The sequence below is a fragment of the Silurus meridionalis genome, chromosome 14, assembly GCF_014805685.1.
Source record: "Silurus meridionalis isolate SWU-2019-XX chromosome 14, ASM1480568v1, whole genome shotgun sequence".
In the NCBI taxonomy this organism is placed as follows: domain Eukaryota; kingdom Metazoa; phylum Chordata; class Actinopteri; order Siluriformes; family Siluridae; genus Silurus; species Silurus meridionalis.
In genome coordinates, this window is record NC_060897.1 from 6606281 (window position 1) to 6628861 (window position 22581).

Here is a 22581-nt window from a genome sequence, read left to right on the forward strand (position 1 = left end):
AGTAGGCATCAAGAGAATGCCAAGAGTGTGCAAAGCAGTAATCTAAGCAAAAGGTGGCTACATTGAAGAACCTACAATATGACATATTTTCAGTTCACTTTTTTGTTATGTATATAATTCCACATGTGTTAATTCATAGTTTTGATGCCTTTAGTGTGAATCTACAATTTTCATAGTCATGAAAATAACTATAACCAAACTAAATAACCAAACTTTTGGTCTGTACTGTATGTATATATAAATTAAATATAAACTTAAATATATAAATTATAAACTGTTGGGATATTTTGTTCCTTGGAATAATAAAAAAAACTGCCAAGTCTTTTTGCAAATGTTTGCACTTTAACACATATGGAGTACACATATGTACTAACATCCTGTTATCAGAAATATTGTAATGTGCAGTGTGTTTCTTTGATCTTACAAATATATAAAAATGTATAGATGTAATTTATAATATGTTTCATTATAAATATACATTAAATAATAATGGAAATAAACATTAAAATGAGTTTAGATGATGCAAAATCACATTCATTTGTTTCATGATTTATCAGATGTGAATCATTTACTGATTAGAAAGTGCAAAGTTTCCTTTGTCTTGTCAGTTGCAAGTGGGAGGATGAATGCAGCAGCAGTGGTAGAATCGAGAACAGAGCAGTTACAGAGAAGTAAAAAAAAAAAAGAAGATGAAAGATGTTTCTCAGGTAGTAGCGTGAGCTTTACTTGCCCACATCCTGCATCCTGAGCTTATTTGCAAACTCAGTCAACCACTTACACACGCACACTGGGTCTGATTTTGTGTGTGTAGTGTGTGTGTGTGTGTGTGTGTGTGTTATGTTTGCTACACACACACATATATATATATATATATATATATATATATATATATATATATATATATATATATATAAATGTAGCAAACATAAACATAATAACATGTACATCTGGTCACAGATTTGGTTTATTTGGTTACCATGGAGACATCCAGGTATGAGTTTATGGTCCTTGTCCTTTGGTCTGCAGGTGTGTGTTGGAGCTTATAATAATGATGGTTGCATAAGTGTGATAAAACAGGGACCTTCATTTCAATATAATTTATCAGCATGTGTGTGTGTGTGTGTGTGTGTGTGTGTGTGTGTGTGTGTGTGCGTGCGTGCGTGCGTGTGTGTGCGTGTGTGTGTGTGTGAGAACATGTTTACTGATACTTGTGGTTGATGCTCATAAGAAAAACTGTTTGCATTTATTTTTTTATTACAAAAGGTTAGTGTTCAAATTAGATTTGACATAATTAGCTGCATGAATAAGTATATAAGTAAGAATAAGTCAGTAAGAGAGCGAGAGAGAGAGAGAGAGAGAGAGAGAGAGAGAGAGAGAGAGCTGTATTGCTTGTAAGTGCTCTTTACTGGTCATTTGAACATAATATTAAAAATAGGGTGTAATTTTTGGGCTTTAGACCTCAGTGCCAGTCTGATCAGCAAGGAGAGGAGTTGCCTGGGAACTCCATCATCTGGAAAGCTGGGTGAGGCTGGCGGTTTAGAAATGGATTTAAGAAAAAATGAGCTAACTGCATTGGAAAATGTGCAATGAAACACTGATGAAATTAAATTCTGTGAATCACGAGGTTTTAAAGAAACCGCAGGGTTTGCATTTAAATTGCTAAGACTTATGTGTTCACTGACCCATGAGAAAGCAGCGTTTGGCTATGAATGATACCACAAATATTTATATTCATACTTTAATAAATAAGAGCTGACATCATTCCATTCGCTGGTGTGCTTGTCTGTTCAGTTTAACTCAGTATGAGGATTGAGGTCGAGTTGGGTCAGTACTGAAAATGGGTATTTTATTAAAAAAGGTTAGAAATTATATTTGTTTCAAGTACTTTTAATTTATTTTTAAAGGTGGATGAAAGGAGGTCAGGGTTGCCTCCAACATAAAATTATGCCTTGAAGAAGTCTAAATGATAACCTAGTGTAACCTGTTGTCTTTAAACCATAGAAGTAATACTGAAGGTCATTCAAACTATCATAAAACATATATTTCAAAGTTATATAGAGATAACGGACAGTCTGGTCAAGAGAGAAACACTGTTACTACGATGGCTTTAACCTGCACTGTCTTAATAATATGAGTTATTGGCCAGCAAATTTTATTGTTTCATAAACTGTAATAGCCAATCAGGTTTAAATATGCAAATGTAGGCCTTGAACCACAGTTTGCCAGGATAAAACAGTGAAAAAAAATTATTCAGATACATATTTTGTGTTCACTGACTCATGAGAAAGTAGTGTGTAGAGTGAAAGTAGAGAGTAAATTGTTCAAATATGAATTATACCACAAATATTTATATTATTTATATTCATATTTTTATAAATACGAGCTGAGATCATTCCATTCGCTGGTGTGCTTGTACGCTCAGGTCAATTCAGTACGAGGACTGAGGTCAATCCGGGTCTGGAATCGGAGATCGAAAGAGAAACATACTCTCTATGGAACAGCGGACGGATTTCCGTATCTCTGTTAGGAATTTCCAGGATTTCCTGTTTTAGCGCATTGTCCTCTTGAGTTTTCTTTATACTGCCAACTCGGACTACTTGTCTCTTACCGATTATATCATTATATCATGCGTTCCATTGTTTTCTTCTGAATTTAATTGGATTATTTGGATTATTTATATGAGAGACTTTTTCCTTATTAAAGCCTTTTAAAAGGATTTAAAAGGGTTTATATACCATGCAACCACACCACAGCATCGGCTGGCTGTTGATGGCAGCAGTCTATTAATTCTTCTCATAGAAATACAGATGCTGTGAAAGCAGACATGAATGCAGTTAAAAAAAAACCTTAGTCTTTGTTTATATACGTATGAATGACGTCTTGTCTCAAATCCCCGGGAATTTTTTGGACAGAACATTCCTCCAGCCCTAAATGGGTCCCTAGAGGTCTTTCCTTCTCTATCCCTCAGACACACACACACAAGTAAAAAAATCCTTAAAACTTTCCCAGAGTGATTATTACTGTTACTTGATAAGAATCTTTAACAAGGTTCTTTCCCCGTCTTACAACAATCATCACTGTTACACTTTTCAGCAGTGCACTTTCCTGCAGCCTCAGCACTACATATATGTGTGTGTGTGTGTGTGTGTGTGTGTGTGTGTGTGTGTGTGTGTGTGTGTGTGTGTGTGTGGACACTCAGCTGTTTTTATTTTACCCTTCGTAGAAAAAGGATTGCGCGCTGAATTTCCCACCCACACAATACCACACACGTTCATATTTTCTCAGCTTTCTGAAATGTCTGAAATTAAGGTTTGTGAAAAAATGTGCAGTACATTATGTCTCATTCTTTAATCAACTTTTGGCAGCGGACACCGCCGGACACAATTGTATGTTTAACCCATTAGGTTTATTTGCTCACTGCTGACCAAAACTCTAACATTACATGACACTCCTTATTTTCATCATCTCTCTTTCTCTTTATCCCCATCTCTCCTCGGCAGCACAGGCTTCCTCAGTGACCTCCTTTGTCCCAGATGTTGACACAGAGACACAGCAAAGTGAAGAAGAATGTCAGCCATGACAAAAGCTCTTAAGGAATCCCGCTACCGCTGATGTTAATACCCTCTGACCTGAAAAGCATCTGCGTCGAACCAGCTCCATCCTTCAGATCCCAGAACAGCCACTAACTACCCTATAATTTTGATGAAAAAGTCGTTGCCTGATCTGAGACCAGGTAAGGAGGTTTTTATAGAAAATTTGTCAGTTATGTGTGATGTATATAGGTATGGCCATGTGTAAGAACACACACACGCACACATACTATCATAGAGCCAAAAACTGCAAGAAAAAGAAGAAGCAGTTTTCTTGGAGCCAGAAACATTTCAGAAGGAGTAACCAAGTGCAATGTGTTGTCTTAAAACTATAGAAGAAATACTAAAGTTCTGGTCAATACCATCAGAAAACATATTTTTCAAAGCTATATAGAGGTAATGGACAGTCTGGTCGAGTAAGAAACATTGTCACTGCGATGGTTTTTTGCACTGCCTTTAAGATTATATTGGCCAGCAAGTGTTATTGTGTCATAAACTATTAGAACCAATCAGGTTTAAATATGCAAATGCAGGCCTTGAACCACAGTTTGCTAGGGCACTGCGAATGAAAAAATAATAATAAAAAAAATAATAATACAAGATACATCCTAAACTCTTATGGTCCTTCTGAAGCAACACTCATACATAAAGTGAGTGAAGTAGGAAAGCACATTTATTTTCAGCAAGAGCTGGCAACTTCTGGTGACCTTTTGTGACAAGATATAGAAGTGCCCAGTTTGGATCTGTTTAAATTTGAGAAAAGTGGAACTTAATGCAAATATGGGGAGTATTGGTGGAGCAAATTTTAACAAGACAGAAGAAAGTAGAACTTTATAATACAGGACACTTTCAGTGATACATTCAATGAATGTGGGAATGCATTTAAGGCTCTTTGGAGGCAAGGTACCAAACTTTGTGTTTCCTATACGGTGACCCCAAATAGTTCAAGATTTGATGCATTAATAGGAGGAGCCTGATTCGACTACCAATCTCACAGTTGAATCATTGCAGAGGTGTTATGAAACGAGGATCATGCCATTTTAGTTATACGGGGGTGCTCAATGTCTGATTTCCCATGCACCTACAAGCTTTCTCCAAACAGGTTTATATACGGCCTTTAATGATCATGCTGTAAATAAAAATGTGGAAAGAAAGAAGCTTTTAATCAATATTTTTAACTTTCGTGAATAAATCCAACCCCACTATAATATTTAACCATAATTTAACTATGTAAATACATTTTTGATTGTTTTGATGCAATTAATCTTTGTGCTTAGCTCAGAGCGTGCTCGCACAGGCAACTTAAAATGTGACTAAGTGTTGACTAACTGGTATTGTACCCCCCACACACACACACACACACACACACATACACACATGATTCAACTATCAGTTGACTCATGTGTGTATGTAAATACACACATGACTATATAAATCTTTAGTCACCCCTAGTTTCCTGCCATGTTGTGTATCACTATATAAAAGCAGACAAATGTCAAAGAATGCTTACTGTTCTATAGGGAGTGTCTGAGTGCTGTAGAAATAACAGCCAAATGAACAGAACTTAATAATCAATTAGAATAGCATACAAATCACATACATCTCTCAAGCTAAAGTAACACTACACTTTTAATTTCATTGACAACCATTCAACACGTGAAAAGGTGAAATCCTGTAACAAACACTCAAGGAAGTTTAACTTCGGTCCAAAGATCAGGTTTGATGAACTCTGACCAGCAAATTCATATTGCATGAATATCTGTGACTGATTACCGATATAAAGAAAATACATGATGAAGAAAGCACTAATCATAGCGATGTCTTAGTACTCAATCAATAATTATATAAATATAATTTTTTTATATTTTTGTATATTTACAAATATATTGTAACATAACATTCATATACTGTACAGTTGACGTCCATATTTGCAGTAGGTCGCAGAAAAACCTTCGCCTGCTAAATGTCTGGTGTAACTGCATACTTAGAAGGCTATGTCTACACTCCACTCTCCAATCCAGATAAATTTGAAACCGACGTTATCGTCTAAAAACTTTTGTTTTGAATCATTTCCCAAAAGTTGCTCTTCCACAATATAACGTCTAAAAACGTTTACATCCCTGTACTGTGCACGAGCAAATTGTAAGACGCTTTGACCTGCGTCATTTCCGCCTGCCGCTTATTTACTTTCTGGCTATTTGAAATATCGCAGCAATGACAAAAAATGCGTCATCTTTTACAAAACCCTCCATTTTCACAATCTACACTGTGAAGCGAAAACGCCATTTTCAAATATATCCACTTTGGAGACCGTTTCAAAAAGTTACGTTTTTGTTGACTGAAAACATCATCTCATTGTGCACAGAAGGCACAATTAATGTGCTTTCAAACAAAAACATACTAATGTAGATATTGCCTTAGACGTTAATGGATTTTAGCTCAACATACTTAGCCTGATAAGAAATAAGTTCATTAGAGGGACCATGCAGGTAGAACATTTTGGAGACAAGTTGAGAGAAGCTAGATTGAGATGGTGAGGCAAGACATATAGGTGCTTGGTCTGAAACAGGCAGCTGTAGAGGACAGAGTGATATAGAGGGGCACAATGCAAGAATACCTGGCCATAGGAGATCATACAATCTTACACACCTGGGGCAAAGAAAATGCAGCCAATTCAGATACTGACAAAAAAAAAAGATGTAGGTGCAAACCACAGAATCCCCAGGAACCTCATATGGGCTTGGAACAATCAAGCAAAAATCTCAGGATTAAACCAGGGACCATGTGAGCTACTATGCCACACTATGGCCTTTACAACAGAAAGAAAAACAAAACTAATTCATTACATAAATAAAAATACCTGCATCACAGGTTTAGCGCATGGCAACCACATGAGCTGTGTAAATAATTCATATCTCTAGAAAGCAGTAATCTTTCATTTTGTTCTCTTTCTTCCACCAGATCTTTTCTGTGTCCTTCTGAGTTCAGCTGAAAATTCCTGACCACTGACAGAACATTCATAATTGATAAATGAATGTTAATCTCCACCAGTTGTTGTTATTATTATTATTATTATTATTGTGATTAAATGGGAAAGGTTGCCCGCTTGCATTCCTTTACTATTTCCCATGTTATTGGGTCACTCTAGGTCAAATTTCTCTTATAATATGATGAATTGCTGTGGTGGGCGACATGAATTATTATGCAATTACACTCAAAAAGACAAATCAGCAGTCCAACGATGTAGAAGGAGGAGAGGTCGGAAACCCAGCGCTCTTTAGTGAGGAATTTGTCCCATTTTTTTGGGGACGTGTGCTATGAGGCACGTCCATCCAACTTCAAAATGCGTTGAAGTGTTCGCTATGTGCTTTTACTAAGAACAAGCTTTAGGAGACTGATATTTAACAAGCATGTTAGTCTCCCTTCTGCACAAAAAAACTTTGGATTTTTGTAAAACATTCCTTGATTATTTCTGGATCACACAGGAAGTCATCAGCTTAAAAAGATATGGCATTGTTCGTCCACTGGAATGTGTGTGTGTGTGTGTGTGTGTGTGTGTGTGTGTGTGTGTGTGTGTGTGCGTGTGCGTGCGTGCGTGTGTGTGTAAAAGAAACTGATGTAGCTACTGTTGAATCAGTCCATGTGTCCCCTCTAAAGTTTTAGTACGTGATAATCAGAGGTTATAAAAGTAGTCTTTAAATAAAAACTAAAATCTATTTAAAGTGTGAATATGAAAAAGAAAGATTTAGGAATCTAGGATTTAGGAAAAGAAACATTAGGAAAACAACAAATTGACTGCTAATCTCTGTCATGTTTGCTAGCATCATAATAACTGATGAAACAAACTAGCTAAAAGCTAATGGCTATATGCAATAATATAAACAAATATTATGTATGTTGCAACCATATAGATGACAGTGACAAACAGTGTTTAGAACAGCTTTAACGCAATGCTAATAACTTAATTATATGCATTTTAATAGTGTGGCAGGTTTTATATTCTTTTAATAATAATATAACAATTCTAGATATAACACAAATGATCCAAACTAAAAACTTTAGCCTTAATAGCTATCTAGCTAGCTCATTTATCCAAGTTACTAGCTGGTTTGGTTCCCTGGTGGTCTAGTGGTTAGGATGCGGTGCTCTCACTTCTGCAGCCCGGGTTCGATCCCCGGTCAGGGAACCAGCCACTTTCAGTGCCGGTCCCAAGCCCGGATAAATTGGGGAGGTGTTGCGTTAGGAAGGGCATCCAGCGTAAAAACATTTGCCAAATCAAACATGCGGATGGTCCGCTGTGGCGACCCCTAACCGGAGAAGCTGAAAGAAAGTTTTACTAGCTAGTTTGGTACCTAAGTAGCCAAACTAGCTAGCTAGAAAAAACTGAACCAAGCATTGTAAAGTGAACTTTCTAACTCTCCCATTCTTTGTATTTGGTGCTGTCATTTTTAACAGTTAATGAAAATTAATTTATCCTAAGTGCAGTTTGTAAATAGAAAATCAAAATGTACACAAGACAGTAACAAACCTTCAGTTTGACAAACTAGCTCCAGTGTTGTCAGACACCATTTCTTAATAGCTTAAAATGTACCTGGCTAGTTCATGAGAAGGGTGGTTTGGCTGTAGCTAGCTTGTAACTTGACCTTACATTTGTAAAATGAGTTTTCTCAACATTACTCTTTCCTCGGGTTTGACAAGGAAGCTTCAGTGTTGTTGGCTATGTTTTAAATTGCTTGTTTTGTCTTGCTAGCTAGCACATGAAAAAGAAGTTCAATGTACTGATTAAAACTTTTTACAAATGATTTGGACATTGCTTTTATTGGATTTTGTAGACCAAGTAGTTGAATCCTGTACAACTTGAGCAACCATGTTTAGCCTGTCATTAATGTGAAGTTCTCAAGAGGTCACACTGAACTGACTAGCCTCTCGGTTTTTCCAATAGCATTTTGTTTCACACTGTCTCAGTTACTGCTGTCATTTCAGGACGAATGTAAGCCTCTGAGGTAGCTCATTGTGGGTTTAGATTTTCATGAGGTTTTGGGTTCCGTGCCAGAAAGACTTTTGCCGTCTGTATCCATTTTAATAAGGATAAAAAAAATACATTTGAACTATGTGGGGATTTCTTTTGGGTATCTGATCACTAATTCAAGCAGTTATCGCAGTTTTCGGTATATCCTGTTTGGTACGCCTGCTTCAGCAGTTCCAGAGTGAGGTTTTAAGATCCTTTTGCCTTCTGAGTCAAAATGGGACATTGGGCCTTGTTTCAACTTCTATTTCAGATGCAATCTTGCTTTTCTCATGTAGCTCATGGCAGGCTGAAGGCACAGCTGGAGGTGGTTTCACTGCAAATAAATACTGTATGACTATTAAGGGTTTCTTTCAGTGCTGTTGTACAAGTTGGATTTCAGTATCTGAGTCTTAACAGATATTCCTTACACATATGTTGGTATTATGTCGGAATTCTCAATTTTGAATACACACTCAATAATATGTTATTGTTTCTAACAACTTATTAACATTATCAAAACAGAATAACTTTTTTTAAGAGTAAAAAACAGATTGTAATGAAATAATCGTCTATAATGAACAACATTAGGGTAGCTGCAGGAAAATCTGACAAGTACTAGTCACAAAGATGTAACAACAACCTTGCATAATATTCAACAAAACACAAAAACACAAACACTTCAGATTACCAAATTCACCCAAAACCATGTGCAGAATACTTTATGGTCAGAAGACCAAAGTAGATCTTTGAGGCGCCTAAAAGTTACACTATATTTGACACAAAAACAATTATCTGAAGAATACCATTAGCAAAGTAAAGCATGATGGTGGAAGCTAATGCTAAAGGGGCTAGTTCCTTATAGCACTGACTGAGGCTGACCTAATTATTTGCTAGGATAATCAGTATGTTGAGAGTTTTGATTTGTGTGATTTGTCATGCAAACCTGTAATGCACGCCTATAACCTTAACCTAGAACAAGAAAGGCATGATTCATCTGAAGTAAAGTCAGTACAGATTTACATACCATTACGCAAAATATTTCCAGACCATTTCATAAGATATTATCAGGGTGTTTATGGGAAAGATTCCACACTGGAGTTGTACAGAATGTTAAGAATGAGACCAGGTGGCATTTCCTATTTTGGTTAGACCGAGCTTAGAAGGCTTATGCCACTGCATGTCAGAAATGCAAAGAAAACAAAGAAAACAAAAAACACCCAGGCTTCATTAGGCCTGATACAGAGTAGTCACATGATTGCTAATCCTCACAGATTGTAATGTTTAGTCAGGGAGGAATGAATAATTTGGATGCCACAGGTGAGTACCAGCTATGTAGGCACCGCCAAAAAACACACAACAACACAGATTCCCACCATGGACATAAAAGGCGAGAGAGTGTCATAGCATTTCAAAGAATGTTGTGGCATATTTCAAGAAGTTTGTTTTTGTTAGTTTTGTCTGTACATGCCTGCAGAAATTGTTGAACAGAAAAAAAAAAGAGTTTGTCCTCATGATCAGGTTTTAATAATATAGCGTACACCACAGTGCTTGGATTCTTGAATCTGATTTGATGACTCTTCTAGAATAGCACCTTTGACAGCGGCTTTGTGTGGCAGCAATTTAAATTAGAGGCCTTCACTCCACGGGACAAGATTTATTTGGTGAATGCAGGTGCGGGCAGTAAATACTCATTTGTGTGCTGGTTGCGGGAGAATAAAATCAATTGTGGGACTCCCATGAAAAAATAAACTACAAAAAACAAATAAACAGTTTCCACTGCACAAAAGCAACAACTAAAACAAAATCTAACAATTTACAGGCACAAGGTCGGAAAAAACAAACTCTCGTGTGGTTCATGTGCGGTGGATTATTAGAGCACACCGAGGCAAAAGGTGTGAAGTGTGAAACAAGGTGAATTGTTGAGTGCTACAGATATTACTTTATAAAAGAAAGGAACAAACAACACAAAAAAACCTTGGCCTGTTTTTTATATAGTTTCCGATGTTCTATGTTCTGAAATGTTTCTTTTTCATGTGCATGTTCATCATTTACACAAAAAGTCAAACTCCATTAAAACTGAACGTCTGTTTATTTTCTGTTTATTTTTATTCATATTCAAATTCAAACAGGGAAGTGAATGAAACAAAACAAAATCAGAGTAGCGAGAAGAAGCAGTCAGTGCATTAAAAATAAAACTACTTATAAAACTACCTGTAGGCTTTTGTGGGCGTAAATGGGACAAATCTTAAACCTTGCGGGAGCGAGAGGGACTGAAATATCCGTCCTCTGCAGGTCTCTAATTAAAATCATTACCATGCTTCCATAGTAGCACTTCATTAACATTTTACAAGATACGTAATCCAAGTCTTAAAACAGATTAACTAGAAGATTGCCGGTTAAAACCGTTGTCATTTGACAAAGAAAAACTCACTGTTAATATGTTGCTAGGTTTAACATGTTAATAGGATTTCTATTTCTTATTGTCAAGCGATAGAAAAAAGTTGCTATAGAGAGTTTTATCGGTTTACAGAAACGAATTTGCCTCCTAAACACGTTATACAACGTTAAATGTAACTATGAAAGGATGTGTTGTCAAAATTGTATTGCTATTTATATAAAAAGCTCATAAGGGCAAATTCATTGTTTGTGTTTGGGATTGCGTAGACTATTATAGCTGAGTAACAAACATCCGCACATTAGATGAATGAAACAGGAAGAAGCCTATGACATAAACAGGTAGAGGCATGCGAGAATTTAGCTGTTCTATAATAATACACTTTATAGAGGTCATAGAAAGGACACTACCTAGACACAAATGACAGGCAGAGAGATGAAATGCCTTTACAGCATTTGGCAGACATCCATATTCAGGTGCTTTCTCAAATTTGACATATAAGCAGGTAAATGTTAAGGGTCTCACTCAAGAACCTAGTAATGGTAGATTGCTTGTGCTGAGATTTGAACTTAAGTTCTCCCCATAAGAATTCTAACACCTTAACCATTGAGCTACGACTTCATGGTGACACTACCCTACTGAAATGCCAGTGATACCAGCAGACTGCTTTGCCAAGATGATTGCTGCCACTCCCTCAAAATCGAATCCTTCTCACATGATGTGTCATTGAAAACATTTTTGGAGTCCCCCTTCCATACCTGTAGGTGTGGCCACCACCCACATACCTTTACTCTTCCTCTCCCTCCCTCATTCTCTTTCAAACACTCTCTCATCATTCCACTTTTTCCTTTCATCTGAGCAATAATACCTTACACCTTGGCAGTGAGAGGGGCAGTAATTTTCTGTTTCTGGTGAAGATTGGAAGAAGCTGTGTTAGCACTGTAGTTAGAAGGACAAAGAGTTTTAGTCATTTTAAAACATGAGTATGAACTGACAGATAAGAATTTCATGGTTCATTTCCAAAAATTTACAGCTAGACATGTTATACAACTTCGAAATAACCATTTTCAAACCCACCTATTGTTTAAGTGATCAAGAAAATTTGAATATATGACTAACAGGTGTTTGTTATTGTTCAGGTGTGCCCAGTTAAGACAACTTATATCTCTAAATCATCTACTCTTGTTTTAAACTGTGGGTTTCACTTGTGAAGAATGCAATTGCTGATACAAAGGATAAACCAAATTCCAGACAAGAGAGCTGTCTATTGAAGTGAATACCAGCCAATTATAAAGTTGAGAAAAGAATTTGATCAGAGCCATTGTGCAAGAATCGCAAAAGCAATGGAATTATTCCCAGAAAGAAAGAAACTAATGGTGTACTAACTAGCAGTTGATAATAAAAACAATGTCATAACGAACAAAACAGAAAAAACAGAGATGAACCAAAATATCCAAAACTTTTAGAAAACAAAATTAACCACCACCAAAGTGTTTGAAAGTATAATGTGTAGAGAAAGAAAGGATGTACCCATGATCCAAAACAAACAAGCACATCAGCTAAGCATGGTGGAGGAAGTGCCACAGCTTGATGCGTTTTGTCTGCCAATTTACAGCAAGACGATAAATGAAAACACAATGTGAATACAACAAAGAAAAGTAGTGTATGATCTTGGTCAAGTCAATCAGCATACTTTAACCCAATATATAAGTGGCAAATTTTTTTTATTAGTTTTTTTTTAAAGTTTATTTGAAAAGAGACCATGTACAATTTTCACATAAATGTTACTTCCTGTTGAGGATACTGAAAGGTGAAACTCTCCAAAACAAAAAACAACTAAAGGAAGTCGCATTACAAGCTTAGAAAAGCGTCACAATGTAAGAATGACGATTAAGAACATTATGTTGTGGGTTGCTCAGTGGGTTGCCAGCTAGGGATATGCTTTTTTTTGCCCTTGGAAGTCTGCTAACAAAGGTGCCATGTTGTTTAATACATTTAGAAGTATATATATCAGGAAAAGAAAACTGAAAATTGGATTTGCCACGTCATATCAATATTTTTATCTTAAACATCTTAAGTCTTTAGTGGACACTTTTCTAAAGTGCCAGTATGGAGCCTAGCACAAAAAAGTAGTGATCACATACACCAACCAGGCATAACTTCATAGCCACAGATCAGCCATAACATAATTACCACCTGCCTAATATTGTGTTGGTCCCCCTTTTGTTGCCAAAACAATCCTGACCTGTCGAGCATTAACAGCATTAATTTCCATCTGTTGGATCGGACCACATGGGCCAGCGTTCATTCCCCAATGCATCTATGAGCCTTGGCCATTAATGCTTATCAATCACAAATTTGGTCCTGGTCTAACTTGCTTAAATCTTTATGCTTGCCCAATTTACCTGCTTCTAACACATTAACTTTGAGGACAATATGTTCACTTGCTGAAGAGATAATCAATGTTATTTACTTTCTGGTCATAATGTTATGATGTTATAATGTTATGCCTGATTGGTGTATTTGCACTGATAGTAAAGTAGTACAGTAGTACAGTAGTAAAGACTAATATCCTGGTTGTAGGTTTCACCTGCCACTTGCAGCTGACCTGTTCAAACAGGATTTTCATTTTAATTTGGCTGTGAGAATCAAGAGCTCATGCATTACACTCAACAGCGGTCTATCAAAGATAGTTTTGATGAATACGTCTCTTTATTTTTGTATAATGTGTAGCATTAGGTATGTGCAGTTACTCATATAGTGACGAACATACACGCATGATTGGAAAAGCAGCTCTGACCTGAATATCATCTGGTATGAAAGCAGGAAAAGGATGTTCTCCGTTCCTCATTCCTCGTTCCGAACTCAGGGGTCAGAATTAAGCATTCCACTTGGCCACTGGAGATGGGAACATTTTCCCACGGATTACTTCCCAAGCCTCACTACTCCCCAAAAGAGGAACCAACCACTTACATTAGAGCTAGCCAAAGTCCACAAATGATTAAGGTCAAAGATCATGATCTTAGTGTTAATAGCTGACGCAGACCAAGTTCCTCAAGGGGATAAAAGTACACTCCCTTGTATACATACACAGGGTATGAAATACTGTACCGCCATTTTTATGACCCCGAGGTCAGACAGCTATCCAAGCATACGGCCTCTAACCTCAGTCACTAGTGTACACTTTCCCTTAAATCTGTGGTCAGAACATCTAAGTACAACCAAGAACAAATAGCAAGCCTCACTCTGTGGCTGTTTGCTTTGGATGTTGAGTTCTCCACTTCTGGCCTGGCTCGTATGTTGTCCTGTGACCACAGAAGGAAGAATGTGCTCTGAGAGATGCTGATTTGCCATCTGCAATCTGTACAGCACTCAGTGAAGTGAATTAAAGGGCAAAGCTGACCTTTAAACCAGTCGAGATGTTTAAAAGTAGTTCTTGAAGGATTCTAATAATGTTAAACTAGTGTGTCATTATCATTTTCGATTGGTGTAAGAGGACACGTTCAAGGTTTATTTACGCACTGTCAGTACCAGTCTGAGTCTGGTGCAAAATATTTAAGTGTGTGAGGAGATCATTTTTCATTTCAAAATATATATAGGGAGTTGTTTTTAGAAAACAGTATTATGTGTATAGTAGACGGAGGTTTGTCTTTTGTGGAACAAGCTATTGAGTTTCTGAATGACACATTTCTCTACACTTGTGGCGTAATCCAATCTGTATTTGTTTCTCTGTTTCATGCTTCAAGTATTTGGAAATGTATTTTATTCAAATTTAACCACAAAGTGGGAGTGGCTTAGGGCAGTGGGAGTGTCTTACTGTGTTCATTTTTGTATAAGATACAGCTCTACCACATGGAAAATACTAAAAAACCATTAGAAAAAAATGAGAGATATAAATGCCCTCACTATCAGTCCAGTCTATCTACCAGAGAGATGTGTGTAGTACCCTTTTTTTAATCCTGCTCACTGGGTTAATATTTTTGTGTGCACACCCTGCTGATATTTTTTAATTTAGCTGGTTCTCATGCCCAAAATATAAACAAATATTAGCCTAAATTAAACCACCAGACTAGGCGGTTTTCCATGGCCTTTATTTGAGCTTGAAATCTGGGAACTTGCTTGTGCCCATATTAAATGAAAAACCTCCTACCCTCAAGACTTCTTTGTTTTTGTTGCCTGTGGAATCCCAGTCTCGATTCACACCTCAGGTCTTCTGTGAAACCTTCTGGCAAGCCGAACTTTCCAAAAAAATGTAAATAATACAAAACAAAAAAAAAGATGCAGAACAGCACCAGAAGTGTGTCTACTAATTGTGTTTAGAGCATGCTAGCTGTTTATAATTTGTATAATGTGTTTGTATAAAATGCACCCAGACTTTATACCATTTTGATTACCGATTTTACCATCTGGGTGGTGGAACAAAAAAAATTGGACACATTTTTCTAAACAATTTTTTTAATTTTCTGGTGATGTAGCTATGTGCAAAGTTGATGCTTAGGTCATGACTCGGTTCAATTGACAGAAGAAAGATTTTTTATTAGGTAAAAAAAAACTATTACAGGTGATCTTATTTTAGAATCGATGCGGACACAAAAAAGAAATTCAGGCCAATGCTGTTATTTGACTTTAGCACACACTAGCACAACATACTGCTACAATAAACACTAAAAATACATGATTAATAACATTTATATGCAATGTGAGGACAGAAAAAAACACATTTTATAACTTAAACATAAGACAGAGACTTGCTGATGAGATTTGATCAATGTATATGAGTGTTTGCTTAGCATAGCTTGCTAACAAGCCTGCAAATATATTATTGAATGATTTTAGCTCACGAAGTCAATATGATTTTCAGGCAAATGAAACATGAAACTGGGCAGCCCACTGAGCTTCATTGTGCTAGCTAATAAAGTTATGATTTGTACCCATGAATTTGTGAGATCTCTCAGACATGAAATGTCGCTTTATATATATTAACTTTATAAACAGTGCTTAAGCAGTATGTATCGTTTTTTCCACCACAAGTCAATCCATGCCTATAGAGATGTGCAGGTTTACCCGTAATACAATAATCTGTATCTCATTTAATAGTCAGAAATACAGAAAATAAGTTGTAACCGATATCATAAATGTGCACTCATTACGAGTATCACATTATATCTAATTATATAAGTGGGCATTTATGTAATTTATATACACATACATGTGCTTCGAATTGCAGCTGCTACCTGTGTAAAAAAAAGTGTCTTAATCATCTCATTCTGCTGCGTTCCAGTCTTAATGACTTTCCCAGAGAACAGAGAAATCCAAACCTATCCTCCACTGACACACGCAGGAAAAAATGCACCACCAGAGGATCCCCGGCACACATGTTCACACACACTCACACACACACACACACACACACACACACACACACACACACATCCGCATACATTCTTCTGCTGGTAGTGCTTTGTAAGCATGGTCACTTTATGTTGCTCTTGGCTAGATTTGTGTGTTTCTGATGTGTTTTGCAGGTTCTAATCTTTAATCTTCCAGGTCCTATGTTTACCTCCTGCAGTATCTCAGTGTATGCAAAATCTGTGTGATGCTGACTTGAGGAAAGACAAAACTATAGCTAACATATGATTAAGCAAATAAAGGGCCGATTTTTTTTTCTTTTCAACCATTCTGTCACCTACTCTAAGTACTTTGTCTATTTGGGTTGTGATGTCTGGACCTATCAAATAGGCCTAATAGATGTCTAAGAAAAAGCGCATCATTCAAGAAACTGTTACATGCCAAACATCTCAGCTCATGGATGGCATTTGGCAAAAAAAAAATTAGCAAAAAAGCAGCTTACAGCTGAGCGTTAGAGGTATTGTTTGGTGTCCAGATTTTCTGTTACTGGGATTCAAACACATGCCTTTCTGACCAGTAGATCAGAGACTAACCCCTGAGTCAGTGCCCCAGTGATTTGCCTGTACACAGACACTTTGGCTTCATGCTTTACATATCATGGATTTAAATGTTTTAGTGTATGTATGTATAATTTAATGTATGAGCCCATTTAGATCTTTTACAAGAAGCACTTGTCTATGATCTCTTCTAAACTGGATGCTGAAGTCCGTTGTGAACTTGACACAGATAGTGTTAAGGGTGTTTACATTGCTGCAATGCTTTGATAAAATAACTACTTTATGGGGGGAAAAAAACTTTTTGGTTCCATGAATGTATATAGTTGCTTCATAGGAAGTATTTACTTTTAGTATTCTCACAAACTGTTACATATCATCTTTGCCCTCATTTTTTCTCATGTTGTCCCTAATTTAGCCTTGGCCAGTTCAGATCTTTTCTGACCTTCTACTCATGCAGAGTGCTGTTTGCCTACTTTTGCATACATCAGATCATGAGCACTCATTCGGCTTCTGTTGATGTAAATGACAGCAGAGAGAGAAAAAGAAAGAGACAGAAAGAGAGAGAGACAGAGAGAGAGAAAAAAGAGAGAGAGAGAGAGAGAGAGACAGAGAGAGAAAGAAAGAGAGCGAGCGAGAGAGAGAGAGAGGGAGAGAGAGAGAAAGAGAGAGAGAGAGAGAAAGAAAAAGATTAAGAGGGAGAGAGAGAAAGAAAGAGAGAGAGAGCGAGACAGAGAGAGAGAGAGAGAGAGAGAGAGAGAGAGAGAGAGAGAGAGAGAGAAAGAAAGAAAGCCTGTTGCAGGTAAACACGTACACTGATGCTTAATGTGCAACATCCTGTTTGGGTGCCATGTGTGAGAATATAAGACCTGAAAGTTGGTGTGGTTATGCAACTTTGAATAGGTGCTTCAAGGTGACAAACAGCTCATGTTCTCATTTTCTACAATCACTAGTCTGCCTTTCCCCCAGACAGAGTACCTTTCCCAATAGTAAGCTCTGTCACTGAATATAAAATATTAATAAATAATATATTAGATAGTTTATAGACATCAAAACAAAGTAGTATTTTACATGTCAGTAGAAGCAGAGATTTTGTTACGAAATAGTGTTTTGTAAGCCGTTTCAGGGATTTTACACAGGTTATGACTCAAGAAGCCATTCGATAAATCAGTCTCTTTTCAGTTGTATTATGCTTTATGCTTCGTGCTTTGTAGGGAAAGTTGAATAAGCTGAAAAATATTGCATTTAGAAGAAGAACAAAAAGAAGAAAACAACAATTACTACTATTACTACTACTACAATTATTCTTCTTATTGTTGTTGTTATTAAAAAAAACAGGAGGTGGAGCTGTGATCTTTTTATTGGAATTGACGAGGATGGACAGGATTAGATATGAGTTTATTAGAGGGACCGTGCAGGAAGGACATTTTGAAGGTCTCTCAAGGTTTCTTCCTCATAACATCTAAGGGAGTTTTTCCTTGCGACAGTCACATGGCTGCTCATCAGGTATAAATACACACCATTCAACTTAACTCTTAAAATTCTGTAAAGCTGCTTTGAGACAATGTCTGTTGTGAAAAACGCTATAGAATGAAACTTGACTTGACTTGAGATGGATTGGACATGTGCAGAGGAGGGATAAATCGATCGGTAGAATAATGCCGAGGATTGAGCTGCCAAGCAGGAGGAAAGAGGAAGGCCAAGGAGTATGGATGTGGTGAGGGAAGAGATGGTTGGTTTGAAAGAGGCAGATGTAGAGAAGAGAGAAGTATGGAGACAGATAATCAGCTGTGGAGACCCCTAACTGGAGCAGTCATAAGAAGAAGTAGAAGATTATTATTATTAGTAGTAGTATTATCATGTTTCATTTATTTACTTAATTATTTATTTACTTATTAGTTAGTTATTGTGATTACTCAGAAAACTCTCAATTTTAGTTATATAAAGAATAATAACGTAAACTATCCTGGACATTTTTATTTTAGTCATGTTATTAAGGTTGCAGCTGTGTACCGACCGGCTAAATCCGGATTTGCATGTTCGCTCAATCGTGTAAAGCCGAACCCTGTGCATTACCATTTGCTTTGACATAATCCCTGGTTCAACATTTCATAACCTATAATGGCCCAATATCAGCTGTTTGGTGTTGCTCATATAGTGATGTTGTAATAAAGTCTACTCCCTAATTGTGCCTGATAAGTAGACATAAACAAACAGATTGCAAGGAGCTTGATTTACATTTCGTAAATACATGTGAGGTAAAGTACAGTTGAACGCTTTTTTAATGATCTTTTGCAAGGCTTAGGATTTAGATTAACTGCCTTTCAGCTCCTATTATTGAACTTGAACCTATAGCATACGTTTTTATCAATTCCTATTTACTATGTACCTCCATACAGCATACTGGCACAGACATTTAACAATTCACAGTTGGCATGTCAAAAAATTATTTTATTTAATGCTTAGAAATGTAATTTATCCAGTCTAACTGACCATCAGTTAACAACAGAGGAAGAAGAATTTAAGAATTGAATTGCTTTGGGTATAAAATATTGACCTTTTTTTCCAAGTATCTACAGTCGGAACATAATATCAGATGGTAACAATTCAAAATTGTAACATAGAGGATCATTTACAATGATGTTAGCCTTACTCAACATTCTCCTTCATATACTACACTCTCTATGCTTTGTAACTTTATCCCTAACAGTTTACTTGCTATTGTTACCACCTTCCCCAGTGACCTCCTCTAAAGCGTTTCCGTTCCAGCAAATCACACAAAATGTCATAATGATTTTAATATAAGTCCCATTAAACATCAAAAACATTCTGCTATGGACTTTATTGAAGGAAAGTAATTTCTTTAAGAAATGCATTCGTTTTTAAAGCATCTCAGTCCATAATTAGTCCATGCAGCCCACCTAAGTTTTTAATGTGCATCATTACGCCAATATATTTGTAATTTGTTACTAATTGTATTTGCTCCACATTGATTAATTAACAAGGCTGCACGCACAGTCACAGGGAGCACCGAACTTCACAAGTCATTGCGTCAAAAGACATCATCCTGCACTCAAAGTGTGAGCTGTGCAACTGGAGCTACTCTGACCACGTTTGCACTCTGTCACCGAGCTCTCCTCACACGTGAGTTTCCTGCGGGAAACAACATTATCGTAGTTCTGCACCCAGATTACTTGGCAGATTTGGCTCCTGCCGTCTTCCCGGGGATGAAAATAGAGCTCTAAGGTCGCCATTTTTACACAATTGCAGTTCCAGCGATCTCGGTGCTTGACACCTAGCTGGGAGCACTTTGGAGCTGTGCAAAGGGACAATTCTGAAGGTAATATTGAGTCTTTCTTTCGGCTTCTCCCATTAGGGGTCGCCACAGCTGATCATCCGTATTCATGATCCGCATGTTCAATTTGGCACATGTTTTACGCTGGATACCTTTCCTAACGCAACCCTTCCCATTTATCCGGGCTTGGGACCGGCATTAAGAGTGCACTGGCTTGTGCAACCTAATGGCTGGGGTTGGTTCCCTGCCCGGGAATCGAACCCAGGCCGCAGCGGTGAGAGCACCGCATCCTAACCACTAGACCACCAGGGAAATTGAAGGTAATATTGAGCCTCATAGAGTGATACAGCGGTGCTTTATTCCTTTAGTCTGTCCATCTCAAACTAAAATCAGATGCAGCTTCCAAATGTTTGGAAAATGGCCGCTTGCACAGACACATTTGTGGTGTCCCTCTGTGACCACAGAGTGCCACACAAACACAAAAATCTCCTGGGAATAATTTAAATACTGTACCAGCCAACAAATTAGCACCATAATCACTACGCAGATCACAAATATTTCTATATAAATAGATGTAATTAGTTTCAGGGTGGAGTTTTCCTTTAACTTACGCCATTTGATATGAGACACATAGGGACAACCCAATTTGAGGAATGTTTGGTAGCCTGCAAAGAGATCCACTGATATGCATAATAGTCTTGTTTCATCAAAATATGTTGGTCCAAATGGTTTTGTCCTATGCAGCTGTCGTGCATGTTTTTTTTTTAAACCACATTAATCTAGACCAAAACATGCACAGTGCGGTTTTAAAAATTTATTCACACCATGCAGCTGCAGCATAATGATGGTAATTGTTCCTATGCTTCATTGTTAGTGCTGATGGCTTTAGCTGATAAGTGAGTAACAAATGGTCTCTTATCTGCAGTCAGGGCCGCAGGACGGCAGCCAATCTGATCAGATTCTGAGAGCAGCAGAAGGAACCTGTGAAAATGAGCGGAAATTCCACTTCCAGCAACAAATCCCATTATAAAAACATTATATTTAGATGGAACATGGAACATGTTTCTACTAAGATCCTGAGAAAGAGACACAGAACACAATCCTTTGCATAATATTACATGAATGATTTTAGAAACCAAAATGCTTCTAATGAAGGATGGATGAGGGCGAGGTGTAGGAGATGATCCCTGTAAACCGAGTCTATTATGTAATTCTGAACGTAGTACCGATTTTAGTCTAGCTGTTCAGGCAGCCTCAGTGATTATAGGAAGAAAGAAGTTTGGCTTGTGTTATGACTATGTTGAAAGAAATTCTACATAAGTAGAAATAAATCACATTTCAACAAGTAATTCATACACAGATTCGGCAGCAATCCGATAGCCAGTATCTATATATGTCAAAAACGAAAAAAAAAACATGTCAGACAAAACGTTGATATTGGATCTTGTAGCAAATTTAAACGGGTGGAACTGGTTTTAAAAAGTCAATTATTTTTTGCAAATGGTTCTGTTTCCATATTACAGGATTCAAGTTGTCCTTTAATAGGATTTAAAGGATTTACTTTATAAATACTTTATACTTTACTATATTTAGTTTAGTTACAATGCAAGTGTGTTTTATGTATTGTAATAGTTTTTAACTAAAACAATATCAGATGGGTAGTGATCAGACGATTCATAAGATCATAAACAAAGGCACCCTTAGAACAAAAAGTAGTCTATCAGAAGGAGGTATGAGAGGCCTGTGTGTATATATATATATATATATATATATATATATATATATATATATATATATATATATATATATATATATAGTGTGTGTGTGTGTGTGCCTTTTAAAGTCCATCTAACAAAACCCGTGTGAGCCTCTGCTATTTTAGAAATTTGAGAGTAAATCTTTAGCGCCACTTGGTGGACATCCCATTTTGTATTTTGTACTTGCACTATGAAGACAAAAGTTTTGGGATGCCTGACTTTTCCATTCACATGCTTTTTCCCCAAACTGTTACCACAAAATTGGACAGCAACAATCCTCTTGGGAGGTTTTGGATACACACACACACACACACACACACACACACACACACACACACACACACACAGTCAAAAAAATCGTGATAATCTGATAACTGACTCCTATAAGTAAACCTGTGAATAACAACAGCTTTAATCTACTGTCTTATTTTAATACAAAGGATTTTCTGGGTGGACCTTTGTGGCATTATTTCACGGTTTCGATAAATAACCTAAAATATAATTGTACACTTAGAAATTTCATAAGAATAGAACAAAGATCAGAAACAATCAAAGCCAGTAAATCTCTTTCTTGTAATATACAGGCTGCAATCTTTACGGAATAAAACACAGACTCAAAATTACACTGAGAAG